The following is a 12,730-nucleotide window of genomic DNA, read 5'->3' on the forward strand; positions in this document are numbered from 1 at the left end:
TCCAGGCTCAGGTCTCACAATGCCTGTTGATCATAGATTGTTTTAAACATCTTTTCTTTTTTACTTTTCTATCCAAACTAAACCCTAGGTAAAACTAAGATGCCAGATTAAAAAAAAAAAAATGGGCAAACTAAGACAGTAGGGAAACAATACCAGATACAGAATTGGAAATACTGAATTCCCTGCCACTGAACTATTCCATGGAGTGCTCTTTAAAAGAAAATGCTCACACACATGCACACGTGTGTGCCTATGTTCCAGCAGTAGGAGGATGAAACAAATCTGCTATAGAGGAGGAACAGACTGCTCTGACCTCATTACAGGTGGCTGTGGTGCAGGTTAGAATGTTCCAGAATCTTCACATTTTCAAGGAAGACCAATATACAATTTTATGACAATAAAAATAAAAATATATGCAAATATGCTCATTTTAAAATTAAAAACAAGAGCTAAATCATATTTTAAAAATAATTAAAAACTTCTGAAGCCCAACAACTATAGATGCTCTGCTAAACTGGGGATGAGGTTACATCCAGATCACACCCCTGTAAGTTGAAAATGTATTGACGTGCTTGCTTCGGCAGCACATATACTAAAATTGGAACGATACAGAGAAGATTAGCATGGCCCCTGCGCAAGGATGACACGCAAATTCGTGAAGCGTTCCATAAAAAAAAAAAAAAAAAAAATGTATTGACTACATCTGCCTACTGAACATCCTAGCTTAGCAACGCAGCACTCTCCAGAGTGTCAGTTGTTTCGGTGGGGCTCACCAGGAGCTGCAGCTACCAGTGTCCAGCATCAATAGAGAATCATACCATATATCACTATCCTGAGCAAAAGTCAAAAGTCAAATATGAAGAACAGAAATGGAACAAGAGAAGATTTATTATTCTTGCTAGTGCGATAGCTGACCAGATTTCCCCTAAAATAGGAGGACGATGCTCTGCCACTCTTTCTTCTTGTTTTTTTTTTTTAAGATTTTTTTTTTTAATTTTATTTGAAAGAGTTACAGAGAGAGGTAGAGACAGAGAGAGAGGTCTTCCATCCGCTGGTTCACTCCCCAGATGGCCGCAATGGCCAGAGCTGCACTGATTCAAAGCCAGGAGCCAGGAGCTTCTTCCAGATCTCCCACATGGGTGCGGGGGCCCAAGGACTTGGGCCATCTTCCACTGCTTTCCCAGCCACAGCAGAGAGCTGGATCGGAAGAGGAGCAGCCAGGACTCGAACCGGTGCCCATATTTGATGCTGGCACCGCAGGCCAGGGCTTTAACCCATTGTGCCACAGCGCCAGCCCACTCCTTGTTTCTTGTCTCTAGAAGATCTCTGTGGAGGCACTGATCTAAGTGCAAGAAGCATAGCCAGGTTCCAGTGAATGACTTGCACCCAAAGGGTCATTTGCTGATAACAACTCTATTCATAGAGCGAAAAAACTCATGCTGGGAATTTCCTGACTGGTTCTTCTCTGAATGTTTTACTGGATGACATAAACCTGGAAATTCAGCTTAAGCCACGAAGCCTAATTTGGGAACAGACCAACTAGACGTGTGACTAATAACCACACACAAGATCTCTTCATGGGTCACCCTGACACCCCAGGTATATTGGGGAGCTGCCTGGGGATAATCACAGGAGTTGCTTACCTCCTGCTCTGACCCCTCATCATTCTCAGAAAATTCAGGTAAACAGCAAGGCTCATTCAATGATGCGGAGAAAAATAGTCATTATTTCTGATTTCTTCTAAAAGTGAAAGAAGACACATCCAATTTTTGTCAAGACGTTTCTTCTGTGAGTGATGGATCTCAACAATGATCCTATAACAAAACACATGACAGCACAAGCCTGAAGCTTTCCCCAAATATTTCACAGGAAAGGAAGCAAATGACACTGCAGACTTTTAAAGACCGTGTAAGCTATCACTATTCCTAACAATAAAGCAAGGCAAATATTTGTATGACAATTTGTGCTCAGAAGTTATTAACTGACTCATTCATCTATGCAATATGATGCATAGTTAAGGAGTTCCTACCATGTACTACATAATAATGTAAAAAAAAGTCTACATTTATATACCTTATAGGTGAAGATGGACGATCAATGGGTGCTCTGAGCACTTTTTGACATTAACCTATTTTATCCTTACCTCAACTCTATGAGGTAATGTCTATTCTGCTCCTAATTTGAGGCACAAACTGGTTAGACTTGCCTGAGGCCACAATGATAGGAAAGGAGTCATTGTACAGCCATGAAAATATTTTATTAGCATGTGACTGATGCTGTCAGCCATTCATGCTACTGAGAAATCATCATTTTATATGGAATACCAAATGCTGTCAAAATGGCTGTTAGGAATTGCTGTCAGCTCTAAGTATCAGAAAAGTAGGGTGGATAAAGTAAAACAATGTCTCCTTTGCACACTTGACAAGCAGTGTGGAAATGGGACACCAGAGAGACTGCAGGAGCTTCAAAACAATCCTGGTGACAAAAGATTCCACTCAGTCACTGCCAGGAGGTTTTACACACATGTGTGTTGCCTCATTCTTGATCACTTCACCTTCACACTCCAGGCAAGAGAGAAACAAAAGATAAAATCCCTTGTCAACACTTTTGTCATCTTGAAAAGAGTTTCCCCAGCAATGTAACTTTAGTAATGCAAGTCCACATCTCAACAGGCAGATCATGTCTCATGGTTATCTCTAGGCAGGCACATTATCACCCAAAACAGAATTTGGATTTTTATCAGTTGAAATAAGAGAAGAGTAGGTTTGTGGTAGCCAAGATTTCTTATTTTCTTCCTCAGGTCCATTGAGAGTATTCTTAGCAATTTTAGTTTTTGAATAGAATTTATCAATTTCCACAAAAATGAATGTTCAAAATTTTATTATGATTGCTATGACTATATAAATCTCAAAGAGAACTGACATCATTACAATATTGAATATTATAGTCGATAAAGATTTACTGCTATAGTTAGAAATTTAATATTTCTCAATAGTCTTTTGTATTTGTCCATATAGATAGTTTGTGTTTATTTTATGAGGTTCATTCATAACTCTATAAGATTTTTTGGTGTTAAAGCAAATGCATTTAATTTATAGGTTTTATAATTATTTGTTACCAGTACATGGAAGTAAGTTACTTTTTAATTGATTTTAAATCCATTGAAATCAATAAATCAATGTAATATTTCAAATATTTGGCTTAGATTCTTGGAATTCTGCAAAAACCAAGAGTCTTCAGTGGAAAATGATAACTTTATTTCTTCTTCTATATTACCTTTTTGCTTAACTTGTCACGCTTTCATATATTATTCTTATCAGATTATGATACCAAAGTTATGTTGATTTCATAAAATGAATTAAGAAGTGTTGTGTTTTTTTTTTTCTCAAAGAAGTTTGAGAGTAATTGAAGTATCTATGTCTTCAATACTTGTAAAGTTCTTTAGGGGAGGCATATATGACTATAATTCACTTTATGCAAAATTTTTTTTAGTTATTTATTCAGTTGTTGTTGCTATTTGATGAGAATTATGTGTATTTTCTTTTTTGTATTGTTGTATGCTGTATTTCATTTTAAATTCAAAATTTGAAATTCCATATCCCTTGTGTAGATTTAAAATTTTGAGTACCTTATATAACACAGTGATCATTGCACTTGTTGGCTATAGGATCTTTCCTATAGTTAATTTTATACTTTCTGTCTGAAAAAAAAAGTTACATTTGTTGATAAAGACATTTTTATTTATTTCTTTCTAATTTGTATTCCTATTATTTCTTTTGCTTGAGTTATTGAAAAGGTTAAAACTTTAATTAGGATGTTACCTTGTTCTGCATATTAAAGGAAAAGCATTCATAATTTTAGTATTATATTAACCACAGAATTGATGTTTGGCAAATTGGGTTTATTGGGTTAAGAAAGTTCCCATGAGGTCCTAGTTTGTTGACAGTTATATTTTTTCTTTTTTCAATTTTTATTAATATAAAGAACATAGATCTCATGTATTCCATAGGTACAATTCAAAGATAATGATACGTCAGTCCCTCCCTCCCTCAATTCCCCTCATTTCCTTTCCTTTTTTGTCTTTAATCTTATGCAAAACCATATTTTAAACCCACTCTATAATCACAGGCTTAATGAACCATTAACCATACTATTCAACAAATAAAAAGACCACAGTTCCACAGGAATATAAATAAGAGATAAAAACAACAAACAAATCCCAAGACATCCATTTCATTCATGTACATTTTTTATATTCTGTTAACTAGCACATATCAGAGAAAGCGTATTATATTTGTTTTTATGGGATTGGCTTAGTTCACTAAGCATAATGGTTTACAACTGGCAACCATTTTGTTAAAAAAGACAAGATTTCACTCATTTTTATGGCTGAATAGTACTCCATAGTGTAAATATACCACATTTTCTTTATCCAGTGTTCAGTTGATGGACATCTGGGTTGATTTCACATCTCAGCTACTGTGAATTGAGTTACAATAAACATCAGGTATAAAACATTCTTTCATATGCTGATTTTAATTTGTTTGGATAAATTTCCAGGAGTCAGATGGTTTGGTCATATGGCAGATCTATTTTCAGATTTCTGAGGAATCTCTGTAATGTCTTCTAAAATAATTGTACTAGATCACATTCCAACCAACAGTGTATTAGGGTTCCTTTTCCTCACATCCTTCCCATCATTTATTGTGTTTTTTGATTTTTGGGTGAGGTGAAACCTCATGGTGATTTTTATTTACATGTCCCTCTTGATGGCTAGTGATCCTAAGCATTTTTTTTCATGTATCTGTTGGCCATTATAATTCATCCTTTGAAAAATGCTTGTTCATATCCATTGCTCAATTTTTAACTGGATTGTTTCGTTTTGTTGTTATTGAGTTTCTTTAGATTATCAATTCTGGATATTACTTCTTTACAATTAAAGGGTTTGCTAATATTTTCTCTCATTCTGTCGGTTGCCTCTTCACATTGTTGAATATGTACTTTGTAGTGCAGAAGCTTCTTAGCTTGACGTAATCTCTTTTGTCTATTTTTTCCTTTTATAGCTTGTGCTTCTGGGGTGTTTTCCAAGAAGTCATTGCCTATGCCAGTGTCTCACAGAATTTCCTCAAAGTTTTCCTCTAGTAATTTGATGGTATTAGGTAATAGATTTAGAACCTTGTTTCATTGTGAGTTCACTTTTGTATAAAGTGTATTTCTTCATGTGTAGATTCAATTCTCCTAACAATCTATGTGGAAGAGACTGTCCTTTCTCCAGGGATTGATTTTAGCTTGTTTGTAAAAATTGGTTGGTTGGAACTATATGAATTAATTTCTTGTGTTTCTGTTCTGTTACATTGGTCTACATGTATATTTTTGTGCCAGTATCAGGCTGTTTTGATTGTAACTGCCCTGTAACATAATTTGAAATCTGGAATTGTGATGCTTCTGGCTTTGTTTTTGTTGTTTAGGATGGCTTTAGCTCTTCTGGGTCTCTTTTGTTTCCATATGAATTTTAACATTGTTTTTCTAGATCCAAGGAGAATGTTATTGATATTTTATTGGGATTGCATTGAATCAATACATTGCTTTGGGCAGTATGGGCATTTTGATAATGTTAATTCTTCCAATTCCCAAACACTGAAGATTTTTCCATTTTTTATGTCTTCTTCAATTTCTCTAATGTTTTGTAATTTTCACTGTAGAGAATTTTCACCTCCTTGGTTAAATTTACTCCTAAGTATTTTTAATTTTTTGTGGTTATTGTAATGACATTGACTTTACAAGTACTTTCTCATAATGCTATAGCATTATTGGTATATGCAAAGGCTATTGATTTTTCTGTGTTCATTTTATAGCCTGCAACTTTACCAAACTCTCTTATGAATTTTGATAGTCTTAGTGGAGTGTTTTGGTTCCCTTATATATAGGATCATGTCATCTGCAAACAAGGATAATTTCATTTCCTGCTTTTTTAATTGGTATCCTATTTAGTCCTGGGCTTTTCTCTGTTAGAAGGGTCTTTATTACTGATTCAATGTCCATCTTGGTTATTGGTCTATTTAGGTTTGCCATGTTTTCATGACTTAATTTTAGTAGAATATATTTGTCCAGAAATCTAAATCTTCTAGATTTTCCAATTTTTTGGCAGGTAGCTGTTTGTATTAATTTTTGATGATTCTTTTTACTTATGAGGTATCTATTGTAACATCTTATTTTTATCTCTGATTTTATTAACTTGGATCTTCTCTGTTTCTTTTTGTTTACTTGGGCAATGATATATTAATTTTGTTTATTTTTTTTTGAAAACAGCTCTTCATTTCACTGATCTTTTTATCCTTTTTAGGTTTAAATTTGCTTATTTATTCACTAATTTTAATTATTTATTTCCTCTTACTAATGTTGGGTGTGGTTTGTTCTTGTTTTTAGGTCCTTGAGATTCATTTCTAGATCATTCTGTGATGCCTTTCCAGTTTCTTGATGTTCACACCAATTGCTGTAAGCTTTCTTCTTTGCACTGCTTTAGCTGTATGCCATAAGTTTTTATATGTTGTGTTGTCATCTTCATTAATTTATAGGAACTTTTTATTTCCCTTTTTGATTTCTTCCATGACCCACTGTACATTTAATAGCATGTTGTTCAGTCTTTTTTTTTATTTGCATATTTTCTATTTTCTTGTTAATTTCCAGTTTTACTTAATTGTGGTCAGAAAAGATACATGGTATGATTCAACTTTTTGAATGTGTTGAGTCTTGCTTTATGGCCTAGCATATGGTCTATCCTAGGGAAAGTTTCATGTGCTGATGGTAACAATATTTATTCCTCAGCTGTGGGATGAAATGTTCTGAAGATATCAATTAGGTCCATTTGGTCCATAGTGTCGATTAGCCCTGTTGTTTCTTCATTGAGCTTTTGTCTAATTGATCTGTCCAACGATGAATGTGAGGTGTTGAAGTCCCCCATTATTATTGTATTGAAGCCTACGTCTCCCATTAGATCCATAAATGTTCCTTTTAAATAGCCAGGCACCCTGACACTGGGTGAATATATATATATTTACTATAGTCACATCTTCCTGTTGAATTAATTCATTAATAATTACACAATGTCCTTATTTGCCTCTTAACATTTTTGTATTCAAGTCTAGTTCATCTGATATTAAGATGGCTGCTCCTCTTTTTTCTTTTGGTTAACATGGACTATCTTTGTCCATTCTTTCACTTTCAGTTTGTGTGTATTTCTGTTGGTGAGGTGTGTTTCTTTCAGGCAGCAAATAGATCAGTCTTGTCTTTTAATCCATTCATCAAGTCTGTATCTTTTAATTAGAGAATTTAGGCCATTTGCAATCAAGATTATTATTGACAAGTAGTGATTTGTTCCTGGCATTTTTCCATAAATATTCCCAATTTATGTTTCAGATTTCCTGATGGAACAAGGACATAAGGCTCAGCCATTCTCCCTCATTGCCCAAAAGAGATAAACTTTGGAATGTATTCCTTGCCCTTGAATCTCAATTTGGTCTCATACCCTATTGTCTTCATACCCGACCCTGCATTCTTTTCTAGGTTCCCAAGGCCTCACCCAGTTCCTGGAATTCCCTTCCACCTGCTGCTCCCTACCCCCACCCCCAGAACTAGCCCTCCTTAAAAAGGCCTGGCCCCTGGGAGTTGGGGCCTTCTTCCACATGTTCCAACAGTGTGCACATGGGCAGTTGGTCAGCCACCTCTACGGATTTATTTTCTCTGAATAAATTCAGTCTGGTTGTAAATTCATGCACTGCCTCCTCTCTATTCTGCACCTCTTTTCCTAACATTTTGGTGCCCCAAAAGAGGAGGCACCAATCTGAAAAACTTTTCCTAACATTTCCATTATACTTTTACTGGGAGATTTTCTGCCTTCACATTGTTTCAGGATGCTAATTATCTTTCCCTGTTTCTGTATGTAACACAACCTTAAGTACCATTTGTAAGGCTGGACAAGCGGTGGAAAATTCTTTCAATTTCTGTTTATTTTGAAAGGCCTTTATTTCACCTTCATTTATAAATGATAGCTTTGCTGGGTATAGTATTCTGGGTTGACAATTTTTTCTTTCAGGAATCAGGCTATGATTCTCAATTCTCTCCTTGTCTATAGGATTTCTTATGAGAAATCAGCTGACAATCTAACAGGAAATCCTTTAAAAGTAATCGGGTTTCTCTCTTACATATTTTTTGACTTTTATTTAATGAATATAAATTTCCAAAGTACAGCTTATGGATTACAATGGATTCCCCCCCCCAATAACTTCCCTCTCACCTGCAACCCTCCCCTTTCCCACTCCCTCTCCCCTTCCATTCACATCAAGATTCATTTTCAATTCTCTTTACATACAGAAGGTCAGTTTAGCATATATTAAGTAAAGATTTCAACAGTTTGCACCCACATAGAAACACAAAGTGAAAAATACTGTTTGAGTACTAGTTATAGCATTAAATCACAATGTATAGCACAGTAAGGACAGAGATCCTACATGAGGAGTAAGTGCACAGTGACTCCTGTTGTTGACTTAACAATTTGACACTCTTGTTTATGGCATCAGTAATCACCCTAGGATCTTGTCATGAGTTTCCAAGGCTATGGAAGCCTTTTGAGTTCACCGACTCTGATCATATTTAGACAAGGTTGTAGTCAAAGTGGAAGTTCTCTCCTCCCTTCAGAGAAAGGTACCTCCTTCTTTGATGACCTGTTCTTTCCACTGGGATCTCACTCGCAGAGATCTTTCATTTAGGTCATTTTTTTTTTTTTTTTTGCCAGAGTATCTTGGCTTTCCATGCCTGAAATACTCTCATGGGCTTTTCAGCTGGATCCGCATGCCTTAAGGGCTGATTCAGAGTGCTGTTTAAGACATCTGCCATTCTATGAGTCTGCTGTGTATCTCGCATCCCATGTTGGATCGATCTCTCCCTTTCTTATTCTATCAGTAATTGCAGACACTAGTCTTGTTTATATGATCCCTTTGGCTCTTAGTCCTATCATTTTGATCAATTGTGAACAGAAATTGATCACTTGGACTATTGAGATGGCATTGGTATATGCCACCTTGATGGGATTGAATTGGAATCCCCTGGTATGTTTCTAACTCTACTGTTTGGGGCAAGTCAGCTTGAGCATGTCCCAAATTGCACATCTTTTCCCTAACTTATTCCCACTCTTATATTTAACAGGGATCACTTTTCAGTTAAGTTTCAACACTTGAGAATAATTGTGTATTGATTACAGTATTCAACAAAAAGTATTAAGTATAACAAACAAAAAAAATACTAAGAGGGATAATGTGGGGAGCAATTCGGACTATACTGTTACTGGAATTAAGATTTATTCTATGCATCTGCTCTCCCACAACATGGCGCTGGGAGAGAAGTAAACAGCTTCCGCACAGCTGCCTCCAGTTCAGCTAATAAACTGTAGGACTTGCTCCTGATTGGAGGAGAGCGGCGTGCTCGGCGTGTGGGCAGCCGAGTTGGGATTGGTGGAGAGGACTATATAGGAGGAGAGAGACGGCATGGTGGTGTGGGTTGGTTGGAGAGTGCGTTGGAGAGTTCGTGGGGAAGTTCGTGGGGAAGTTCGTTACTTCGTTCTTTCTCATTCCTCTCTACTCATTCTTGCTTTGGGAGTTTGCTGTTTACTTATTCTTACTTTACTATAGAAAGGACTTGTAAAAAAAGGGAACAACAAGCGCCCGGTCCGGTGCGGCTCCTCCGCGTGCGGAGGAGCAGCAAGTGGTGCCGTGACTCGGATAGGAAACGTGACTCGGATAGGAAACCTAGGAGGGAAAGACCGGGAAGAAGTGGGAAATTACTGGAGAGAGAGACTAGCAAAGAGCCTAGGGGAAGGCCGGACGGAAAGAGTGCCGGTGAAAAGCTAGTCAGAACCTAGGAAAAAAGCCGCGGGGGAAGAAAATTAGAAGCTAGGAAGGAGGTATTAACTGGGAACGTCTGGGAGACTCAGTCTTCCATTGCGCCCACTGCTCCAACATGTCACAGACGGTACAGACAATGGAGTTCTTTGGCTACTCTTTGCCCACTGGCTACCTCTTCCTCCTGCTGGGCACCATCCTCTGTTTCTCCCTAAAGATCATCTATGGGCTAAATATGGTTTCTCTCTCTCTCTCTTCCTACTCCCCACCTCCTCGCAGCTTTTCCTCTAAGCAAGGGAAACGAGGGGGGAGGAAAATTCATGCATTCGTAAGAGCAATCGTAGAGACGTCCCCCTGGTTTCCACAGCAGTGGAGGCAGGTGGGACGGAAAATGCGCGAGGCTGGGGAATCGATAGAAGTGCTGAAGCTGTGGCAACTCGTTGATCAGGTGCTTCAGAACCCCACGGAAGGGATCGAGTTGTTGCTTAATGAGAGGAGTGAATTGCAGGAAGAATTATGGCAGGGCAGCCAGGCGAGCAACTATTGTAACGAACAAGTGAGAAGAAAATCAAAGAATGATTTAGAGAGCCAGGAAGCTTATGGGGGGGAGAAGGAAGCTGAGGAGGGAACCTCGCCCCCAAGAGAGATGCCTGGCCATACAAGGCTGGCAAATTCAACCATAAAGGATGAATCACCACCCCGGTATCGCCCATTGGTACTACCAAAGTTTCCCCCTGTAAAGAAAAGCCCCTTTTTTCCATATGAGATTGAAGAAGAGTGGGAGGAAGAAGAAGGAGTGATGGAGGGAGTAGGTATGCAGGAGGAGCTAGAAAGGCCAAGAACCGAAAACAAGCAAAGGGGAGCTGTTTATAGAAAACCTGCTTGGGAGCAGTACCAGGAACCAGGCCAGGTGTTTCCTGTAATTCAGGATCCACAGGGAAACAGGGGATGGACGCCTCTTGACCATAAATTACTTAAAGAGTTGCAGCAATCAGTACAATTGTATGGGCCCCATGCAAGTTACACTCAGGCAATCCTTGATAACATTGGGCAGCAAGGCCTAATACCTGAGGATTGGAGAAACTTAGTAAAGGCGGTGTTAGGCGGGGGTGACTTCCTCTTGTGGTTAGCTGCTTATAAAGAATTTGCACGAGAATATTCAAAGCAGAACTATCAAACAGGGAATCAAGCATGGGATGAGGAAATGTTAAATGGAGAAGGGCGATTTGCCAGTCCCGATGAGCAGGCCCGATTACCAACAGCTGTCCTCTTACAGGTGAGAGAGATAGCAAGAAGAGCCTGGAAGGTGATACCCAGAAAAGGAGAAGTAAGACACAGCCTAACTAAGATAGTACAGGGCCCTACCGAACCTTACGCTGATTTCGTGAACAGATTAATGGAAGCAGCAGGAAACATTTTCGAAACCGTGGAAGAAGCAATGCCCTTAGTCAAAAGATTGGCGTATGAACAGGCCAATAAAACATGTCGGGAAGCTCTTAGACCATGGCAGCATAAAGACATCCCTACCTTTTTGAAAATCTGTAGGGATGTCATGGATGATGTAGTTTCTGGATCACATGCTGCAGTAGCAGTGACCCGACAATTTAGACAGAACATGAGGGGACGAATATGCTTTAGATGTGGTCGAGAAGGGCATCTAATGAGGGAATGTAGGGCCAGATTTCCAGCCCGAGATCGGCAGGGCATAGAGAACTCGAGAAGACCAGGCCTTTGCCCGCGCTGTAGAAGAGGGAATCATTGGGCCAGTGAATGTTACTTTAAAATAAACAGCGCAGGCAATCCCCTGAGGAAGCCAAATGAGCCAGGCCCCATAAGAAGATCAGGTGTATATGGTCAACAGCAAAAAAACGGAATGTGGGCCCCTGCACCCCGGGGCCAAAACAATCGGTGGGTGCCACGGTCCCAAAACCAAATATTTACCGCGCAGAGTTACGAGCCACCGAATATTCGGTACTAACACCTCAAATGGGGCCACAAGCAATAGAGGTGAGGGCAGAAACAATTTCAGCGGAGCATAACGGACTTGGAATAATCGTAGGAAAAGAAACAAATGCTTTGAGAGGCCTAATGGTCATCACCGGAGTCATTCAATTACCTTTTGATAAGTTAAAAGTGCTAATACAATCTACAAAGGGTATTATTCAAATCAAACCAGAAGAACCTGTGGCTCAAATACTGATCATGATTGGAGCGCAGGATGTTCATGGACCCCAAGGGGAGAAATTTGCAGCCTTGTCCCTATCTCTAGCAGATCGACCTCTGTGGACCTTAACCATTAGAGGAAAGTCGATTCAGGGCCTGCTAGACACAGGTGCGGATGTAAGTATAATTTCGGAAAATGATTGGCCGAAGTCATGGCCCCTTCAGCCAGGAGATAATACTTTAGTAGGCCTAGGTGCGGCCATGACACCATCAAGGAGTGCTCAGGTGCTTCATTGGCAGGATCAAGAAGGGAACAAGGGAAATGTGCAACCTTATGTTAGTGCACTCCCCATCACATTATGGGGAAGAGACATTTTAGAACAATTGGGACTGACGTTAACAAATGAGGATCAATTGGAGAGTTCTACAGAACGGCGTATTATGTATAAAAAGGGATATCAGGAGAGAGGATTAGGCTCCAGAGAAGGCAGAAGGGACCTAGCCCAGCCCAAAGGCGATTTTAAAAGACAGGACACGGGTTTTTCGTGGGGGCCACTGAGATGCAGCCGCTGCCATTGTCATGGCTGGACAACAAGCCAAAGTGGATACCACAGTGGCCCCTTACCCAGGAAAAGCTGGCTGCGGTAAATGATATAGTGTCACAACAATTAGAG

The 12,730-nt window shown here is 39.0% G+C and overlaps 1 non-coding gene across 1 annotated transcript; it reads left to right on the forward strand.

Moving 5' to 3' along the window:
- The first annotated feature begins 568 nt into the window (after positions 1-568).
- LOC127483872 (U6 spliceosomal RNA) lies at positions 569-675 on the forward strand. The gene has a single exon (XR_007910666.2). It is a non-coding gene; the product is annotated as a U6 spliceosomal RNA (small nuclear RNA).
- Positions 676-12,730: the final 12,055 nt, after the last annotated feature.

Source organism: Oryctolagus cuniculus, chromosome 12, assembly GCF_964237555.1.
Source record: "Oryctolagus cuniculus chromosome 12, mOryCun1.1, whole genome shotgun sequence".
NCBI lineage: Eukaryota > Metazoa > Chordata > Mammalia > Lagomorpha > Leporidae > Oryctolagus > Oryctolagus cuniculus.